This window comes from Balaenoptera acutorostrata, chromosome 17 (assembly GCF_949987535.1).
Source record: "Balaenoptera acutorostrata chromosome 17, mBalAcu1.1, whole genome shotgun sequence".
NCBI classification, from domain to species: domain Eukaryota; kingdom Metazoa; phylum Chordata; class Mammalia; order Artiodactyla; family Balaenopteridae; genus Balaenoptera; species Balaenoptera acutorostrata.
Window position 1 is genome coordinate 48961800 of NC_080080.1, and position 20529 is coordinate 48982328.

Below are 20529 nucleotides of genomic sequence, written 5' to 3' on the forward strand. Positions count from 1 at the left end.
TGCTTCCAGTAGCTATCTATTTTACATTTGGTAGTGTATATATATACATGACGCTCTCTCACTTTGTCCCAGCTTACCCTTCCCCCTCCCCATGTGCTCAAGTCCATTCTCTACATCTGCGTCTTTATTCCTGTCCTGCCCCTAGGTTCTTCAGAACCATTTTCTTTGCTTGTTTTTTAGATTCCATATATATGTGTTAGCATACAGTATTTATTTTTCTCTTTCTAACTTACTTCACTCTGTATGACAGTCTCTAGGTCCATCGACCTCACTACAAATAACTCAATTTCGTTTCTTTTTATGGCTGTGTAATATTCCATTGTATATATGTGCTACATCTTCTTTACCATTCATTTGCCGATGGACACTTAGGTTGCTTCCATGTCCTGGCTACTGTAAACAGATCTGCAATGAACATTGTGGAACGTGACTATTTTTGAATTATGGTTTCTCAGGGTATATGCCCAGTAGTGGGATTGCTGGTTCGTATGGTACTTCTTTTTTAGTTTTTTAAAGAACATCCATACTGCTCTCCATAGTGCCTGTATCAATTTACATTCCCACCAACAGTGCTAGAGGGTTCCCTTTTCTCCACACCCTCTCCAGCATTTAATTTTTGTAGATTTTTTGATGATGGCCATTCTGACTGGTATGAGGTGATAGTTTAGTTTCTTCAAAACTCATTAGAAAAAAAAAAAAAAACTCATTAGAGTTTTGATTTGCATTTCATTTAATTCCGAGATTTCAATTATTTCCTAGATTTTTTGATGATGGCCATTCTGACTGGTGTGAGGTGATAGTTTAGTTTCTTCAAAACTCATTAGAGTTTTGATTTGCATTTCTCTAATGATTAGTGATGTTGAGCATCCTTTCATGTGTCTGTTGGCAATCTGTATATCTTCTTTGGAGAAATGTCTGTTTAGGTCTTCTGCCCATTATTGCATTGTGTTGTTTGTTTTTTTGATATTGAGCTGCATGAGCTGCTTGTAAATGTTGGAGATTAATCCTTTGTCAGTTGCTTCATTTGCAAATATTTTCTCCCATGCTGAGGGTTGTCTTATTGTCTTGTTTATGGTTTCCTTTGCTGTGCAAAAGCTTTTAAGTTTCATTTGGTCCAATTTGCTTATTTTTGTTTTTATTTCCATTTCTCTAGGAGGTGGGTCAAAAAGCATCTTACTGCGATTTATGTCATAGAGTGTTCTGCCTATGTTTTCCTCTAAGAGTTTTATAGTGTCTGGCCTTACATTTTGGTCTTTAACCCATATTGAGTTTATTTTTGTGCATGGTGTTAGGGAATGTTCTAATTTCATCTTTTACATGTAGCTGTTCAGTTTTCCAGCATCACTTATTGAAGAGGCTGTCTTTTCCGCATTGTATATGCTTGCCTCCTTTATCAAAAATAAGGAGACCATATGTGCATGAGTTTACCTCTGGGCTTTCTATCCTGTTCCATTGATCTATATTTCTGGTTTTGGGACAGTTTCATACTGTCTTGATTACTGTAGACTTGTAGTATAGCCTGAAGTCTGGAAGCCTGATTCCACAAACTCCATTTTTCTTTCTCAAGTTTGCATTTGCTGTTCGGGGTCTTTTGTGTTTCCATACAAATTGTGAAATTTTTTCTTCTAGTTCTGTGAAAAACGCCATTGGTAGTTTGATAGGGATTGCATTGAATCTGTAGATTGCTTTGGGTAGTATAGTCATTCTCACAATGTTGATTCTTCCATTCCAAGAACATGGTATATCTCTCCATCTGTTTGTATCATCTTTAATTTCTTTCATCAGTGTCTTATGCGTTTCTGCATACAGGTATTTTGTCTCCTTAGGTGGGTTTATTCCCAGGTATTTTATTCTTTTTGTGGCAGTGGTAAATGGGAGTGTTTCCTTAATTTCGTTTTCAGATTTTCCATCATTAGTGTATAGGAATGCAAGAGATTTCTGTGCATTAACTTTGTATCCTACTACTTTACCAAATTCATTGATTAGCTCTAGTAGTTTTCTGGTAGCATCTTTAGGCCTCTCTATGTATAGTATCATGTCATCTGCAAACAGTGACAGCTTTACTTCTTCTTTTCTGATTTGGATTCTTTTTATTTCTTTTTCTTCTCTGATTGCTGTGGTTAAAACTTCCAAAACTATTTTGAATAATAGTGGTGAGAGTGGACAACCTTGTCTTGTTCCTGATCTTAGAGGAAATGGTTTCAGTTTTTCACCATTGAGGACGATGTTGGTTGTGGATTTGTCATATGTGGCCTTTAATATGTTGAGGTAAGTTCCCTCTATGCCTACTTTCTGGAGGGTTTTTATCATAAATGGGTGTTGAATTTTGTCCAAAGCTTTTTCTGCATCTATTGAGATGATTATATGGTTTTTCTCCTTCGGTTGGTTAATATGGATTATCACATTGACTGATTTGATTATATGGAAGTCTCCTTCCATTCGTGGGATAAATCCCACTTGATTATGGTGTATGATCCCTTTAATGTGCTGTTGTATTCTGTTTGCTAGTATTTTGTTGAGGATTTTTGCATCTATGATCATCAGTGATACAGCCCTGTAGTTTTCTTTCTTTGTGATATCTTTGTCTGGTTTTGGTATCAGGGTGATGGTGGCCTCGTAGAATGAGTTTGACAGTGTTCCTCCCTTTGCTATATTTTGCATTCGCCTGTTAAGCCATCTGGTTCTGGGATTTTGTTTGTTGGAAGTTATTTACTGTCAGTTTCAATTTCATTGCTTGTGATTGGTCTATTTATATTTTCTATTTCTTCCTGATTCAGTCTCGGAAGGCTGTGTTTTCTAAGAATTTGTCTAATTCTTCCAGGTTGTGCTTGCAATAATCTCCCATGATCCTTTGTATTTCTGCAGTGGCAGTTACTTCTTTTTCATTTCTAATTCTATTGATTTGAGTCTACTCCCTTTTTTTTGTTGATGAGTCTTGCTAATGGTTTATCATAATTTTTTATGTTGTCAAAGAACCAGCTTTTAGTTTTATTGATCTTTGCTATTGTTTCCATCATTTCTTTTTCATTTATTTCTGATCTGATATTTATGATTTCTTTCCTTCTGCTAACTTTGGGGTTTTTTTGTTCTTCTTTCTTTAATTGCTTTAGGTGTAAGGTTAGGTTGTTTATTTGAGATGTTTCTTGTTTCCTGAGGTAAGATTGTATTGCTATAAACTTCCCTCTTAGAACTGTTTTGCTGCATCCCTTAGGTTTTGGGTTGTCTTGTTTTCATTGTCATTTGTTTCTGGGTATTTTTAAATTTCCTCTTTGATTTCTTCAGTTATCTCTTGGTTATTAGGTAGTGTATTGTTTAGTCTCCATGTGTTTGTATTTTTTACAGACTTTTTCCTGTAGTTGATATTTAGTCTCATAGTGTTGTGGTCAGAAAAGATACTTGATACGATTTTAATTTTCTTAAAATTACCAAGGCTTGATTTGTGACCCAAGTTATGATCTATCCTGGAGAATGTTCCATGAGCACTTGAGAAGAATGTGTATTCTGTTGTTTTTGGATGGAATGTCCTATAAATATCAATTAAGTCCATCTTGTTTAATGTATGATTTAAAGCTTGTGTTTCCTTACTTATTTTCATTTTGGATGATCTGTCCATTGGTGAAATTGGGGTGGTAAAGTCCCCTACTATGATTCTGTTACTGTTGATTTCCCCTTTTATGGCTGTTAGCATTTGCCTTATGAATTGAGGTACTCCTATGTTGGGTGCATAAATATTTACAATTGTTATATCTTCTTCTTGAATTGATCCTTGATCATTATGTAGTGTCCTTCTTTGTCTCTTGTAATAGTCTTTATTTTAATGTCTATTTTGTCTGATATGAGAATTGCTACTCCAGCTTTCTTTTGATTTCCATTTGCATGGAATATCTTTTTCCAGCCACTCACTTTCAGTCTGTAGGTGTCCCTAGGTCTGAAGTGGGTCTCTTGTAGAAAACATATATACAGGTCTTGTTTTTATATCCATTCAGCCGTCTTTGTATTTTGTTTGGAGCATTTAATCCATTTACATTTAAAATAGTTATCCATATGTATGTTCCTATTACCATTCTCAATTGTTTTGGGTTTGTTATTGTAAGGCTTTTCCTTCTCTTGTGTTTCCTGCCTAGAGAAGTTCCTTTAGCATTTGTTGTTAAGCTGGTTTGGTGGTGCTGAACTCTCTTAGCTTTTGCTTGTCTGTAAAGGTTTTAATTTCTCCATCAAATCAGGTTGAGATCCTTGCTGCATAGAATAATCTTGGTTGTAGGTTTTTCCCCTTCATCACTTTGAATATGTCCTGCCACTCCCTTCTGGCTTGCAGAGTTTCTGCTGAAAAATCAGCTGTTAATCTTATGGGGATTCCCTTGTATGTTAGTTGTTGTTTTTCCCTTGCTGCTTTTAATATTTTTTCTTTGTGTTTAATTTTTATAGTTCGATTAATGTGTCTTGGCGTGTTTCTCCTTGGATATACCCTGTATGGGACTCTGTTCTTCCTGGACTTGATTATTTCCTTTCCCATATTAGGGAAGTTTTCAACTATCATCTCTTCAAATATTTTCTCAGTCCCTTTCTTTTTCTCTTCTTCTTCTGGGACCCCTATAATTCAACTGTTTGTGCTTTTAATATTGTCCCAGAAGTCTCTGAGACTGTCTTCAATTCTTTTTATTCTTTTTTCTTTATTCTGCTCTGTGGTAGTTATTTCCACTATTTTATCTTCCGGGTCACTTATCTATTCTTCTGCTTCAGTTATTCTGCTATTGATTCCTTCTAGAGAATTTTTATTTTCATTTATTGTGTTGTTCATCATTGTTTGTTTGCTCTTTAGTTCTTCTAAGTCCTTTTTAAACGTTTCTTGTATTTTCTCCATTCTATTTCCAAGATTTTGGATCACCTTCACTATCATTACTCTGAATTCTTTTTCAGGTAGACTGCCTATTTCCTCTTCATTTGTTTGGTCTGTTGGGTTTTTATCTTGCTCTTTCATCTGCTGTGTGTTTTCTGTCTTCTCATTTTGCTTAATTTATTGTGTTTGTGGTCTCCTTTCCACAGGCTGCTGGTTCGTAGTTCCCTTTGTTTTTGGTGTTTGCCCCCAGTGGGTGAGGTCGGTTCAGTGGGTTGTGTAGGCTTCCTGGTGTAGGGGACTGGTGCCTGTGTTTTGGTGGATGAAGCTGGATCTTGTCTTTCTGGTGGGCAGGACCACGTCTGGTGGTGTGTTTTGGGGTGTCTTGATCTTATGATTTTATGCAGCCTCTCTGCTAATGGGTGATGTTGTGTTCCTGTCATGCTAGTTGTTGGCACAGGGTGTCCAGCACTGTAGCTTGCTGGTGGTTGAGTGGAGCTGGGTCTTAGCATTGAGATGGAGATCTCTGGGAGAGCTTTTGATGTTTGACATTACATGGAGCCGGGAGGTCTCTGGTGGACCAATGTCCGGAACTCAGCTCTCCCACCTCAGAGGCAGAGACCTGACACCCGGCCGGAGCACCAAGACCTTGTCAGCCACACGGCTCAGAAGAAAAGGGAGAAATAAAGAAAGAAAAATAATAAAATAATTACAGTAAAGAATAAAAAAATTATTAAAATTTAAAAAATTAAAAAGTAATAAAAAAAAGAGAACAACCAACCCAAAAAACAAATCCACCAATGATAACAAGGGCTAAAAAGTATCATAAGGAAAAAACAAAACAAAACAAAAAAACAGAAAAATGGACAGACAAAACCCTAGGACAAATGGTAATAGCAAACCTATACAGACAAAATCACACAAAGAAGCATACACATACACACTCATAAAAAGAGAAAAAGCAAAAAGTTATATATATATATATATATATATATATATATATATATATATATGGAAGAGGCAACCAAATCGATTAACAAATCTACCAAGGATAATGAACTCTAAATACTAAAGTAAGATAAACATAAAACCAGAAACAAATTAGATGCAGAAAGTAAACCCCACGTCTACAGCTGCTCCCAAAGTCCATCACTTCAATTTTGGGATGATTCATTTTCTATTCAGGTATTCCAGAGATGAAGGGTACATCAAATTGATTGTGGAGATTTACTCCACTGCTCCTGAGTCTGCTGGGAGAAATTTCCCTTTCTATTGTTCGTTCACACAGTTCCTGGGGTTCAGCTTTGGATTTGGCCCAAATCTGCATGTAGGTCGCCTGAAGGCATCTGTTCCTGCCACGGCAGGATGGGGTTAAAGGAGCAGCAGATTCAGGAGCTATGGCTCACTCAGGGCAGGGAGTGGGGAGGGGTATGGAATGCCAGGCGAGCCTGTGGCTGCAAGGCTGGCGTGACGTTGCAACAGCCTGAGGCATGCTGTGTATTCTCCTGGGGAAGTTGTCCCTGGATCACAGGACCTTGGCAGTGGTGGGCTACACAGGTTCCCAAGAGAGGAGGTGTGGATAGGGACCTGTGCTTGCACACAGGCTTCTTGGTGGCTGCAGCAGCAGCCTTAGTGTCTCATGCCCTTCTCTGGTGTCCTGCACTGATAGCCATGGCTCACTCCCCTCTCTTGAGCTCGTTTTGGGGATGCTCTGAATCTCCTCACCTCACACACTCTTGACTCTTAGGCAGTTCCAGACTTTTTCCTGGACTCCCTCTTGGCTAGCTGTGTCACACTAGTCCCCTTCAGTTTGTGTTCACGCAGCTAACCCCAGTCCTCTCCCTGGGATCTGACCTCCAAAGCCTGAGCCTCCGCTCCCAGCCCACATCCGCCCTGGTGGGTGAGCAAACAAGCCTCTCAGGCTGGTGAGTGCTGGTGTCACTGATCCTCTGTGCGGGAATCTCTCCACTTTGCCCTATGCACCCCTGTTGCTGCACTCTCCTCCCTGGCACCCAAGCTTCCCCCTGGCCCAGTGCCTGTCTCCGCCAGTGAAGGGGATTCCTAGTGTATTTAAACTTTTCCTCCTTCACAGCTCCCTCCCAGAGGTGCAGGTCCCATCCCTATTTTTTTGTCTTTGTTTTTTCTTTTTTTTTTTCTCCTACCCAGGTACTTGGGGAGTTTCTTGTCTTTTGGGAGATCTGAGGTCTTCTGCCAGCGTTCAGTAGGTGTTCTGTAGTAGTTGTTCCACATGTAGATGTATTTCTGATGTATTTGTGGGGAGGAAGGTGATCTCCACATCTTACTTCTCCACCATCTTGAAAGTCTCTCCCAACTGTAAATATTTACACACCCAACATAGGAGCACCTCTATATACATAAGGCAAATGCTAGCAACCAGAAAAGGGGAAGCCAACAGTAACACAATAATAGCAGGGGACTTTAACACCACACTTACACCAATGGACAGATCATCCAGAAAGAAAATTTATCAGGAAACACAGCTTTAAATGACAAAACAGAGCAGGTAGACTTAATTGATATTTATAGGACATTCCATCCAAAAGCAGCACAATACAACTTCTTCTTAAGTTCACACGGAACATTCTCCAGGATAGATTGCATCTTAGGTTACAAATTAAGCCTTGGTTAATTTAAGAAAATTGAAATTGTATCAAGCATCTTTTCTGACCACAACACTATGAGATTAGAAATTAATTACAGGAAAAAAAACTGAAAAAAAACAAAAACACATTGAGACTAAACAATATGCTACTAAGTAACCAAAAGATAACCAAAGAAATCAAACAGGAAATCAAAATATACCCAGAAACAAATGACAATGAAAACACAATGACCAAACCTATGGGATGCAGCAAAAGCAGCCTTAAAAGGAAATTTTACAGAATTCAATCTTACCTCAAGAACAAGAAAAACCTCAGATAAAAAACCTAATCTTACACCTAAAGCAACTAGAGAAAGAAGAACAAACAAAACCCAAAGTTAGTAGAAGGAAAGAAATCATAAAAATTAGAGTGGAAATAAATGAAATAGAAACAAAGAAAACAATAGCAAAAATCAATGAAACTAAAAGCTTATTCTTTGAGAAGATAAACAAAATTGATAAATGCTTAGTGAGACTCATCAAGAAAAAAAGGCAGAGGATTCAGATCAGTAAAATTAGAAATGAAAAAAGAGAAAATATAACTGACACCACAGAAATACAAAGGATCCTAAGAGACTACTACAAGCAACACTATGCTAATAAATTGGACAATCTGGTAGAAATTGACAAATTCTTAGAAAGGCACACCTTCCAAGACTGAACCAGGAAAAAATAGAAAATATGAACAGACCAATCACAAGTAATGAAATTCAAATTGTGATTTAAAATTTTCCAACAAACAAAAGTCCAGGACTTCACAGGTGAATTCTATCAAACATTTAGAGAAGAGCTAACACCAATCCTTCCCAAACTCTTCCGAAAAATTGCAGAGGAAGGAACACTCCCAAGCTCATTCTACAAAGCCACCATCACCCTGATAACAAAACCAGACAAAAATATCACAAAAAAAGAAAACTATAGACCAACATCACTGATGAACATTGATGCAAAAATCCTCAACCAGGTACTAGCAAACAGAATTCAACAGCACATTAAAATAATCATACAGTGAGATCAAGTGGGATTTATCCCAGGGATGCAAAGATTCTTCAATATATGCAAATCAATCAATGTGACACACCATATTAACAAATTAAAGATAAAAACCATATGATCATCTCAATAGATGCAGAAAAAGCTTTTAACAAAATTCAACACCAGTTTATGATAAAAAACTCTCCAGAAAGTGGACCTAGAGGGAACCTAACTCAACATAATAAAGGCCACATATGACAAACCCACAGCAAGCATCATTCTCAATGGTGAAAAACTGAAAACATTTCCTCTAAAATCAGGAAGAAGACACTGATGTCTACCCTTGCCACTCTTATTCAACAGAGTTTTGGAAGTCCTAGCCATGGCAATCAGAGAAGAAAAAGAAATGAAAGGAATACAAATTGGAAAAGAAGAAGTAAAACTGTCACTGTTTACAGATGACATGATACCATACATAGAAAATTCTGAAGAAGCCACCAGAAAAGTACAAGAGCTAATCAATGAATCGGGTAAAGTTGCAGGATACAAAGTTAATGCACAGAAATCTCTTGTATTCCTATACACTAATAATGAAAGATCAGAAGGAGAAATTAAGGAAACAATCCCATTTACCATCACAACAAAAAGAATAAAATACCTAGAAATAAACCTGCCTAAGGAGGCAAAAGAGCTATACTCAGAAAACTATAAGACACTGATGAAAGAAATCAAAGATGACAAAAACAGTTGGAGAGATATACCACGTTCTTAAATTGGAAGAATTGATATTGTGAAAATGACTATACTACCCAAAGTAATCTACAAATTCAACAAAATTCCTATCAAATTTCCAGTGACATTCTTCTCAGAATTAGAACAAAAAATTTTACAATTTATATGTAAGCACAAAAGACCCTGAATAGCCATAGCAATACTGAGAGAGAAAAATGGGTGGAGGAATCAGGCACCCTGACTTCAGACTATACCACAAAGGTACAGTAATCAAGACAGTATGGTACTGGCACAAAAACAGAAATATAGATCAATGCAACAGGATAGAAAGGCCAGAGATTAACCCACGCACCTATGGTCACCTAATCTATGACAAAGGTGGCAAAAATATACAATGGAGAAAAGACAGTCTCTTCAGTAAATGATGCTGAGAAAACAGGACAGCTACATGTAAAAGAATGAAATTAAAACACTCCCTAACACCATACACAAAAATAAACTCCAAATGGATTAAAGACCTGAATGCAAGACCAGACACTATAAAACTCTTAGAAGAAAACATAGTCAGAACACTCTTTGATGTAAATCACAGCAGATCTTTTTTGACCCACCTCCTCTACAGTAATGAAAATTTTAAAAAAAATGGAACCTAATTAAACTTAAAAGATTTTGCACAGCAAAGGAAACCATAAATGAGATTAAAAGACAACTCTCAGAAATGGAGAAAATATTTGCAAATGAAGAAACTGACAAAGGATTAATCTCCAAAATATACAAAGAGCTCATGCAGCTCAATATCAATAAAAAACAAACAACCCAATCAAAAAATAGGCAGAAGACCTAAGTAGACATTTCTCCAAAGAAGACATACAGATAGCCAACAAACACATGAAAGGATCCTCAACATCACTATTTATTAGAAAAATGCAAATCAAAACTACAGTGAGGTGTCACCTCACATTGGTCAGAATGACCATCATTTAAAAATCTACAAACAATAAATGCTGGCGAGAGCGTGGAGAAAACAGGACCCTCTTGCGCTGTTGGTGGGAATGTAAGTTGATACAGCCACTATGGAGAACAGTATGGAGGTGCCTTAAAAAACTAAAAATAGAACTACCATATGACCCAGCAATACCGCTACTGGGCATATACCCAGAGAAAACGATAATTCAAAAAGACACATGCACCCCAGTGTTCATTGCAGCACTATTTACAATAGCCAGGACATGGAAGCAACATAAATGTCCATCGACAGATGAATGGATAAAGAAGATGTGGTACATATATACAATAGAATATTACTCAGCCATAAATGAGTGAAATTGGGTCATTTGTAGAGACATGGATGGACCTAGAGTCTGTTATACAGAGTGAAGTCAGTCAGAAAGAGGAAAACAAATATTCTGTATTAATACATATATGTGGATTCTAGAAAAATGGTACAGATGAACCTATTTGCAGGGCAGGAATAGAGAAGCAGACATAGAGAATGGACATGTGGACATGGGATGAGGAAAGGGGGTGAGATGAATTGGGAGATTGAGATTGACATAAATTTACTACCATGTGTAAACAGATAGCTAGTGAGAACCTGCTGTATAGCACAGGGAGCTCAGCTTGGTACTCTGTGATGTCCTAGATGGTTGGGATGGGGAGGGGGTTGGGAGGGAGGTCCAAGAGGGAGGGGATATATTCATACATGTACATATACAGCAGAAACTAATACAGCAGAAACTAACACAACATATTAAAGCAACTATACCCCAATTTTAAATAAATAAATATATATATATATATATATATATATATATATATATATATATATATATATACACTTTAAAAAACTGGGGCTACTAAGTATTATATTTCTCTTTCCCAATTCATTGCTTCTTTGATTTAGAACTGGAAAATTCACCCTTTTACTTCTACACCAAAATGACTGTGTCTAGTTGTGTGTTTTACATTGCTACATGCAGTACAGAATTCAGCCTTGAATCCTTTATTGGGGAGTTTTATTTAGCTTTATTCAGAAAAGAAAATAGCTGTTCACAAACATAAGTACATCTGGGCACCTATAAAATCTTTACAGAATGATTTTACCATTAAGAAAACTACCGGGGATTGGAGAAGATGGCGGAAGAGTAAGACGCGGAGATCACATTCCTTCCCACAGATACAGTAGAAATACATCTACACATGGAACTGCTCCTACAGAACACCCACTGAACGCTGGCAGAAAACGTCCGACCTCCAAAAAGGCAAGAAACTCCCCCCGTACTTGGGTAGGGCAAAAGAAAAAAGAAATAACAGAGACAAAAGAATAGGGACGGCACCTACGCCAGTGGGAGGGAGCCGTGAAGGAAGAAAGGTTTCCACGCACTAGGAGCCCCTTCGCGGGTGGAGACTGCGGTGGGTGGAGGGGGGAAGCTTCAGAGCCACGGAGGAGAGCGCAGCCACAGAGGTGCGGAGGGCAAAGCGGAGAGGTTCCCGCACAGAGGCTCGGCGCCGAGCAGCACTCACCAGCCAGAGAGGCTTGTCTGCTTAGCCGCCGGGGCGGGCGGGGCTGGGAGCTGAGGCTCGGGCTTTGGTCGGATCGCAGGGAGAGGACTGGGGCTGGCGGCCTGAACACAGCCTGAAGGGGTTAGCGCACCACAGCTAGCCCGGAGGGAGTCCGGGGAAAAGTCTGCAGCTGCCGAAGAGGCAAGAGACTTTTTCTTGCCTCTTTGTTTCGCAGCGGGCAAGGAGAGGGGATTCAGAGCGCCGCCTAAACGAACTCGAGAGAAGGGCACGAGCCGCGGCTATCAGCGCGGATCCCACAGCAACAGGGGCGCAGAGGGAAAATCGGAGAGACTCCCGCACAGAGGCTCGGCACCGAGCGGCGCTCACCAGCCCGAGAGGCTTGTCTGCTCCCCCGCCGGGGCGGGCGGGGCTGGGAGCTGAGGCTCGGGCTGTGGTCGGATCGCAGGGAGAGGACTGGGGCTGGCGGCGTGAACACAGCCTGAAGGGGTTGGCGCACCACAGCTAGCCGGGAGGGAGACCGGGAAAAGGTCTGCAGCTGCCGAAGAGGCAAGAGACTTTTTCTTGCCTCTTTGTTTCGCTGCGCGCAAGGAGAGGGGATTCAGAGCGCCGCCTAAACGAACTCCAGAGAAGGGCGCAAGCCACGGCGATCAGCGCGGACCCCAGAGACGGGCGTGAGACGCTGGGGCTGCTGCTGCCGCCTCCAAAAAGCCTGTGTGTGAGCACAGGTCACTCTCCACACCTCCCCTCCCGGGAGCCTGTGCAGCCCGCCACTGCCAGGGTCCCGGGATCCGGGGACAACATCCCCAGGAGAACGCACTGCGTGCCTCGAGCTGGTGCAACGTCACGCCGGCCTCGGCCGCCGCAGACTCGCCCCGCCTCCTCCGTACCGCTCCCTCCCCGCGGCCTGGGTGAGCCAGAGCCCCCGAAGCAGCTGCTCCTTTAACCCCGTCCTGTCTGGGCGGGGAACAGACGCCCTCAGGCGACCTACACGCAGAGGCGGGTCCAAATCCAAAGCTGAACCCCAGGAGCTGTGCGAACAGGGAAGAGAAGGGGAAATCTCTCCCAGCAGCCTCAGAAGCAGCGGATTAAAGCTCCAGAAACAACTTGATGTGCCTGCATCTGTTGAATACCTGAATAGACAACGAATCAGTCCAAATTCAGGAGGTGGACTCTGGGAGCAGGAGATATTAATTTTTCCCCTTTTCCTTTTTTTTTTTGTGAGTGTATATGTATATACTTCTGGGTGAGATTTTGTCTGTATAGCTTTGCTTTACAATAGCTTTATTTTACTTCAATATATTATTGCCTCTTTCTTTCTTTCTATTTTTTCTCCCTTTTACTCTGAGCTGTGTGGACGAAAGGCTCTTGGTGCTCCAGCCAGGCATCAGGGCCGTGCCTCTGAGGTGGGAGAGCCAACTTCAGAACACTGGTCCACAAGAGACCTCCCAGCTCCACGTAATACCAAACGGCAAAAATCTCCCAGAGATCTCCATCTCAACATCAAGACCCAGCTTCACTCAACGACCAGCAAGCTACAGTGCTGGGCACCCTATGCCAAACAACTAGCTAGACAGGAACACAACCCCATCCATTAGCAGAGAGGCTGCCTAAAATCAAAATAAGGCCACAGACACCCCAAAATACACCACCAGACGTGGACGTGCCCACCAGAAAGACAAGATCTAGCCTCATCCACCAGAACTCAGGCACTAGTTCCCTCCACCAGGAAGCCTACACAACCCACTGAACCAACCTTAGCCACTGGGGACAGATACCAAAAACAACGGGAACTACGAACCTGCAGCCTGTGAAAAGGAGACCCCAAACACAGTAAGATAGGCCAAATGAGACGACAGAAAAACACACAGCAGATGAAGGAGCAGGCTCAAAACACACTGGACTTAACAAATGAAGAGGAAATAGGTAGTCTACCTGAAAAAGAATTCAGAATAATGATAGTAAGGATGATCCAAAATCTTGGAAATAGAATAGACAAAATGCAAGAAACATTTAACAAGGATGTAGAAGAACTAAAGAGGAACCAAGCAATGATGAAAAACACAATAAATGAAATTAAAAATACTCTAGATGGGATCAATAGTAGAATAACTGAGGCAGAAGAAAGGATAAGTGACCTGGAAGATAAAATGGTGGAAATAACTACGACAGAGCAGGATAAAGAAAAAAGAATGAAAAGAACTGAGGACAGTCTCAGGGACCTCTGGGACAACATTAAACGTGCCAACATTCGAATTATAGGGGTACCAGAAGAAGAAGAGAAAAAGAAAGGGACTGAGAAAATTTTTGAAGAGATTATAGTTGAAAACTTCCCTAATATGGGAAAGGAAATAGTTAATCAAGTCCTGGAAGCACAGAGAGTCCCATACAGGATAAACCCAAGGAGGAACACGCCAAGACACATATTAATCAAACTGTCAAAAATTAAATATAAGGAAAACATATTAAAGGCAGCAAGGGAAAAAAAACAAATAACACACAAGGGAATGCCCATAAGGTTAACATCTGATCTCTCAGCAGAAACTCTGCAAGCCAGAAGGGAGTGGCAGGATATACTTAAAGTCATGAAGGAGAAAAACCTACAACCAAGATTACTCTACCCAGCAAGGATCTCATTCAGATTCGATGGAGAAATTAAAACCTTTACAGACAAGCAAAAGCTGAGAGAGTTCAGCACCACCAAACCAGCTGTACAACAAATGCTAAAGGAACTTCTCTAGGCAAGAAACACAAGAGAAGGAAAACACCTACAATAACAAACCCAATACATTTAAGAAAATGGGAATAGGAACATACATATCGATAATTACCTTGAATGTAAATGGATTAAATGCTCCCACCAAAAGACACAGGCTGCTTGAATGGATACAAAAACAAGACCCATACATATGCTGTCTACAAGAGACCCACTTCAGACCTAGGGACACATACAGACTGAAAGTGAGGGGATGGAAAAAGATATTCCATGCAAATGGAAATCAAAAGAAAGCTGGAGTAGCAATTCTCATATCAGACAAAATAGACTTTAAAATAAAGACTATTCCAAGAGACAAAGAAGGACACTATATAATGATCAAGGGATCGATCCAAGAGGAAGGTATAACGATTGTAAATATTTATGCACCCAACATAGGAGCACCTCAATACATAAGGCAAATACTAACAGCCATGAAAGGGGAAATTGACAGCAACACAATCATAGTAGGGGACTTTAACACCCCACTTTCACCAATGGACAGATCATCCAAAATGAAAATAAATAAGGAAACACAAGCTTTAAATGATACATTAAACAATATGGACGTAATTGATATTTATAGGACATTCCACCCAAAAACAACAGAATACACATTTTTCTCAAGTGCTCATGGAACATTCTCCAGGATAGATCATATCTTGGGTCACAAATCAAGCCTTGGTAAATTTAAGAAAATTGAAATTGTATCAAGTATCTTTTCCGACCACAACGCTATGAGACTAGATATCAATTACAGGAAAAGATCTGTAAAAAATACAAACACATGGAGGCTACACAATACATTACTTAATAACGAAGTGATTACTGAAGAAATCAAAGGGGAAATCAAAAAATACCTAGAAACAAATGACAATGGAGACACGACGACCCAAAACCTATGGGACACAGCAAAAGCAGTGCTAAGAGGGAAGTTTATAGCAATACAAGCCTACCTCAAGAAATAGGAAACATCTCGAATAAACAACCTAACCTTGCACCTAAAGCAATTAGAGAAAGAAGAACAAAAAAACCCCAAAGCCAGCAGAAGGAAAGAAATTATAAAGATCAGGTCAGAAATAAATGAAAAAGAAATGAAGGAAACAATAGCAAAAATCAATGAAACTAAAAGCTGGTTCATTGAGAAGATAAACAAAATTGATAAACCATTAGCCAGACTCATCAAGAGAAAAAGGGAGAAGACTCAGATCAATAGAATTAGAAATGAAAAAGGAGAAGTAACCACTGACACGGCAGAAATACAAAAGATCATGAGAGATTACTACAAGCAACTATATGCCAATAAAATGGACAACCTGGAAGAAATGGACAGATTCTTAGAAATGCACAAACTGCCGAGACTGAACCAGGAAGAAATAGAAAATATGAACAGACCAATCACAAGCACTGAAATTGAAACTGTGATTAAAAACCTTCCAACAAACAAAAGCCCAGGACCAGATGGCTTCACAGGCGAATTCTATCAAACATTTAGAGAAGAGCTAACACCTATCCTTCTCAAACTCTTCCAAAATATTGCAGAGGGAGGAACACTCCCAAACTCATTCTACGAGGCCACCATCACCCTGATACCAAAACCAGACAAAGATGTCACAAAGAAAGAAAACTACAGGCCAATATCACTGATGAACATAGATGCAAAAATCCTCAACAAAATACTAGCAAACAGAATCCAACAGCACATTAAAAGGATCATACACCATGATCAAGTGGGGTTTAACCCAGGAATGCAAGGATTCTTCAATATACGCAAATCAATCAATGTGATACACCATATTAACAAATTGAAGGAGAAAAACCATATGATCATCTCAATAGATGCAGAGAAAGCTTTTGACAAAATTCAACACCCATATATGATAAAAGCCCTGCAGAAAGTAGGCATAGAGGGAACTTTCCTCAACATAATAAAGGCCATATATGACAAACCCACAGCCAACATTGTCCTCAATGGTGAAAAACTGAAACCATTTCCACTAAGATCAGGAACAAGACAAGGTTGCCCACTCTCACCACTATTATTCAACATAGTATTGGAAGTGTTAGCCACAGCAATCAGAGAAGACAAAGAAATAAAAGGAATCCAAATCGGAAAAGAAGAAGTAAAGCTGTCACTATTTGCAGATGACATGATACTATACATAGAGAATCCTAAAGATACTACCAGAAAACTCCTAGAGCTAATCAATGAATTTGGTAAAGTAGCAGGATACAAAATTAATGCACAGAAATCTCTTGCATTTCTATACACTAATGACGAAAAATCTGAAAGTGAAATTAAGAAAACACTCCCATTTACCATTGCAACTAAAAGAATAAAATATCTAGGAATAAACCTACCTAAGGAGACAAAAGACCTGTATGCAGAAAATTATAAGACACTGATGAAAGAAATTAAAGATGATACAAATAGATGGAGAGATATACCATGTTCCTGGATTGGAAGAATCAACATTGTGAAAATGTCTCTACTACCCAAAGCAATCTACAGATTCAATGCAATCCCTATCAAACTACCACTGGCATTTTTCACAGAACTAGAACAAAAAATTTCACAATTTGTATGGAAACACAAAAGACCCCGAATAGCCAAAGCAATCTTGAGAACGAAAAATGGAGCTGGGGGAATCAGGCTCCCTGACTTCAGACTATATTACAAAGCTTCAGTAATCAAGACAGTTTGGTATTGGCACAAAAACAGAAATATAGATCAATGGAACAGGATAGAAAGCCCAGAGATAAACCCACACACATATGGTCAACTTATCTTTGATAAAGGAGGCAAGCATATACAGTGGAGAAAAGACAGCCTCTTCAATAAGTGGTGCTGGGAAAATTGGACAGGAACATGTAAAAGTATGAAATTAGAACACTCCCTGACACCATGCACAAAAATAAACTCAAAATGGATTAAAGACCTAAGTGTAAGGGCAGACACTATCAAACTCTTAGAGGAAAACATAGGCAGAACACTCTATGACATACATCACAGCAAGATTCTTTTTGACCCAGCTCCCAGAGAAATGGAAATAAGAACACAAATAAACAAATGGGACCTAATGAAACTGAAAAGCTTTTGCACAGCAAAGGAAACCATAAACAAGACGAAAAGACAACCCTCAGAATGGGAGAAAATATTTGCAAATGAAGCAACTGACAAAGGATTAATCTCCAAGATTTACAAGCAGCTCATGCAGCTCAATAACAAAAAAACGAACAACCCAATCCAAAAATGGGCAGAAGATCTAAATAGACATTTCTCCAAAGAAGATATACAGATGGCCTACAGACACATGAAAGAATGCTCAACATCATTAATCATTAGAGAAATGCAAATCAAAACTACAATGAGATATCATCTCACACCGGTCAGAATGGCCATCATCAAAAAATCTAGAAACAATAAATGCTGGAGAGGGTGTGGAGGAAAGGGAACACTCTTGCACTGTTGGTGGGAATGTCAATTGATACAGCCACTATGGAGAACAGTATGGAGGTTCCTTAAAAAACTACAAATAGAACTACCATATGACCCAGCAATCCCACTACTGGGCATATACCCTGAGAAAACCATAATTCAAAAAGAGTCATGTACCAAGATGTTCATTGCAGCTCTATTTACAATAGCCAGGACATGGAAGCAACCTAAATGTCCATCGACAGATGAATGGATAAAGAAGATGTGGCACATATATACAATGGAATATTACTCAGCCATAAAAAGAAATGAAATGGAGGTACTTGTAATGAGGTGGATGGAGTTAGACTCTGTCATACAGAGTGAAGTAAGTCAGAAAGAGAAAAACAAATACAGTATGCTAACACATATATACGGAATCTAAGGGAAAAAAAAAAAAAGGCCATGAAGAACCTAGTGACAAGACGGGAATAAAGACACAGACCTACTAGAGAATGGACTTGAGGATATGGGGAGGGGGTGGGGTGAGATGTGACAGGGTAAGAGAGTGTCATGGACATATATACACTACCAAATGTAAAATAGATAGCTAGTGGGAAGCAGCCGCATAGCACAGGGAGATCAGCTCGCTGCTTTGTGACCACCTAGAGGGGTGGGATGGGGAGGGTGGGAGGGAGGGAGATGCAAGAGGGAAGAGAAATGGGAACATATTGTATATGTATAACTGATTCACTTTGTTATAAAGCAGATGCTAACACACTATTGTAAGGCAATTATACTTCAATAAAGATGTTTGAAAAAAAAAAAAAAAGAAAAAGAAAACTACCTTACAGAGATATTTGTAGAATTCTAGTATTCTAGAACTTCTATTTAGTTTTCAGAAACATTTCTGCAGCTCAGAAACTTCCATTTGAAGCTCTTTGTTCACATGATTGAAGTTAATTGTGAGAGCTTAATTTGACTGAAATTGAATATTAGCACGTATTTATAAACTGTGAAATCAGGGAATATTTTCTGGAATCCAGTTCATACTTGGAGAATGTAGTTTAAGCTACAGTTGTCGCTTCTAGAGTCACAATCAGAGGAATGCAAATCTCCATTTTCCTTGTCAGATGTTTCCCAAAGACACAATTTTACTTGAAATGGGCACATAAAATCATTGGTAACCACTTGTGAAGGTCTTTTCAAGGTGTTTAGATGAGTTGTAACATCAACCAAAAAGGCGAAGATTCATCCCTCAGTCTCTGGTGAGCTGAAACAGAAATTTTCCCAAGACGACATGAGCAAGTCAATTTCTTTCAACTCTTAAAAATAAGAAATTTCAATACAACTAAAATGACTCAACCAAGTCACCTAGCCTCTGCATACACATTAGACAACTTATTTAATTGTGTTTCTAGGACATCAAGTAAACATTGAGTTATCTACCTTTCAGCCACAGGATCTTCTTATCTTACTTCAAATGAAGACAGGCTTCATTTTTTAAAAAATCATTTGGTACAAAGTAATTCTTGGAAAATTGTAATGTGTCCCTCAAAATTTTAGCACCTGAAATTTTCATCTCAGAAGGAGTTTGGTATTAACATAGACTTTCATGGAGACACTATCTAATATTAGTGTCACTCCCTAATATTTCTTGGCCAGTTTTCATTAAGTATTTCAAAGCTTTCCTCAACACAGATACTTTGTTTGTGAATGTTGTGCCTCTCATGTGTTTTATGTCCAAAATTTCTTCAGTCTCATTTATATTCTCATTTACAACACATACAAATATAGCTAACCAGATGGTATTTGTTACATTTGGGCTTTCATCAGCTACAATAGAACATGACATAAAAATTTCAACTTCCTCCAATGTATTTTTAAGTTGTTGCCATTTCTTCAACACTCTGTGCTCACATTTCTTATTGGAATTAAATCTTAATGACAATTTAAATGATTGTTTAGGACACATAATTTCTTCTGTTTTTAACAAGGTAATTTTTGTAGGTAATACCTAACTGATTTTATGGCAATTTCACTCAGATTTTTTAAATTCAAAAACAAGCTCAGTAAGAACTTTAGAACCTCTTCTCAGATCATTAAGTTTCTCACCAAACAAATTTTCCATATATCAATCATATTTCTTATTATGGTTGCTTACATAATAGTACTTTAAGTTGTGTTTTTGGACAAAAACTCATTTTGTATATTAAAAACACAGGAATAATCTTCACATTTGGAAAGAATTGTGCTCTCTCTCATATGCTACCCTCTCAGCTTATCATTTGTTTTCCCTTTTTTGATAAAGATACAAGTAGAAGAAATTATTTTTCTTTTTCTCTACAAAAGAAAATAGTAATAGAAATGCAATTATATAAGGCAACTGAAATTCAGTCTCCTTATCAGGGATTCAAAAAGGAAACTATGTTTCACTCTGTTTCTGATACTTAGCTTGAGAATTTGTGCCAGTGATGCCAAATCTTCTGATTTTTCAACAGAAAGCAAAAACCTGGAATTTTCTGTAAAAGTGGCCAATTTTTACATTTTGAGAAATAATTCAAAATGTGTTTAAAACATTGTTCAAAATAAGCTGACGCTGGTGGGGGGAGGGATGAATTAAGGGTTTGGGA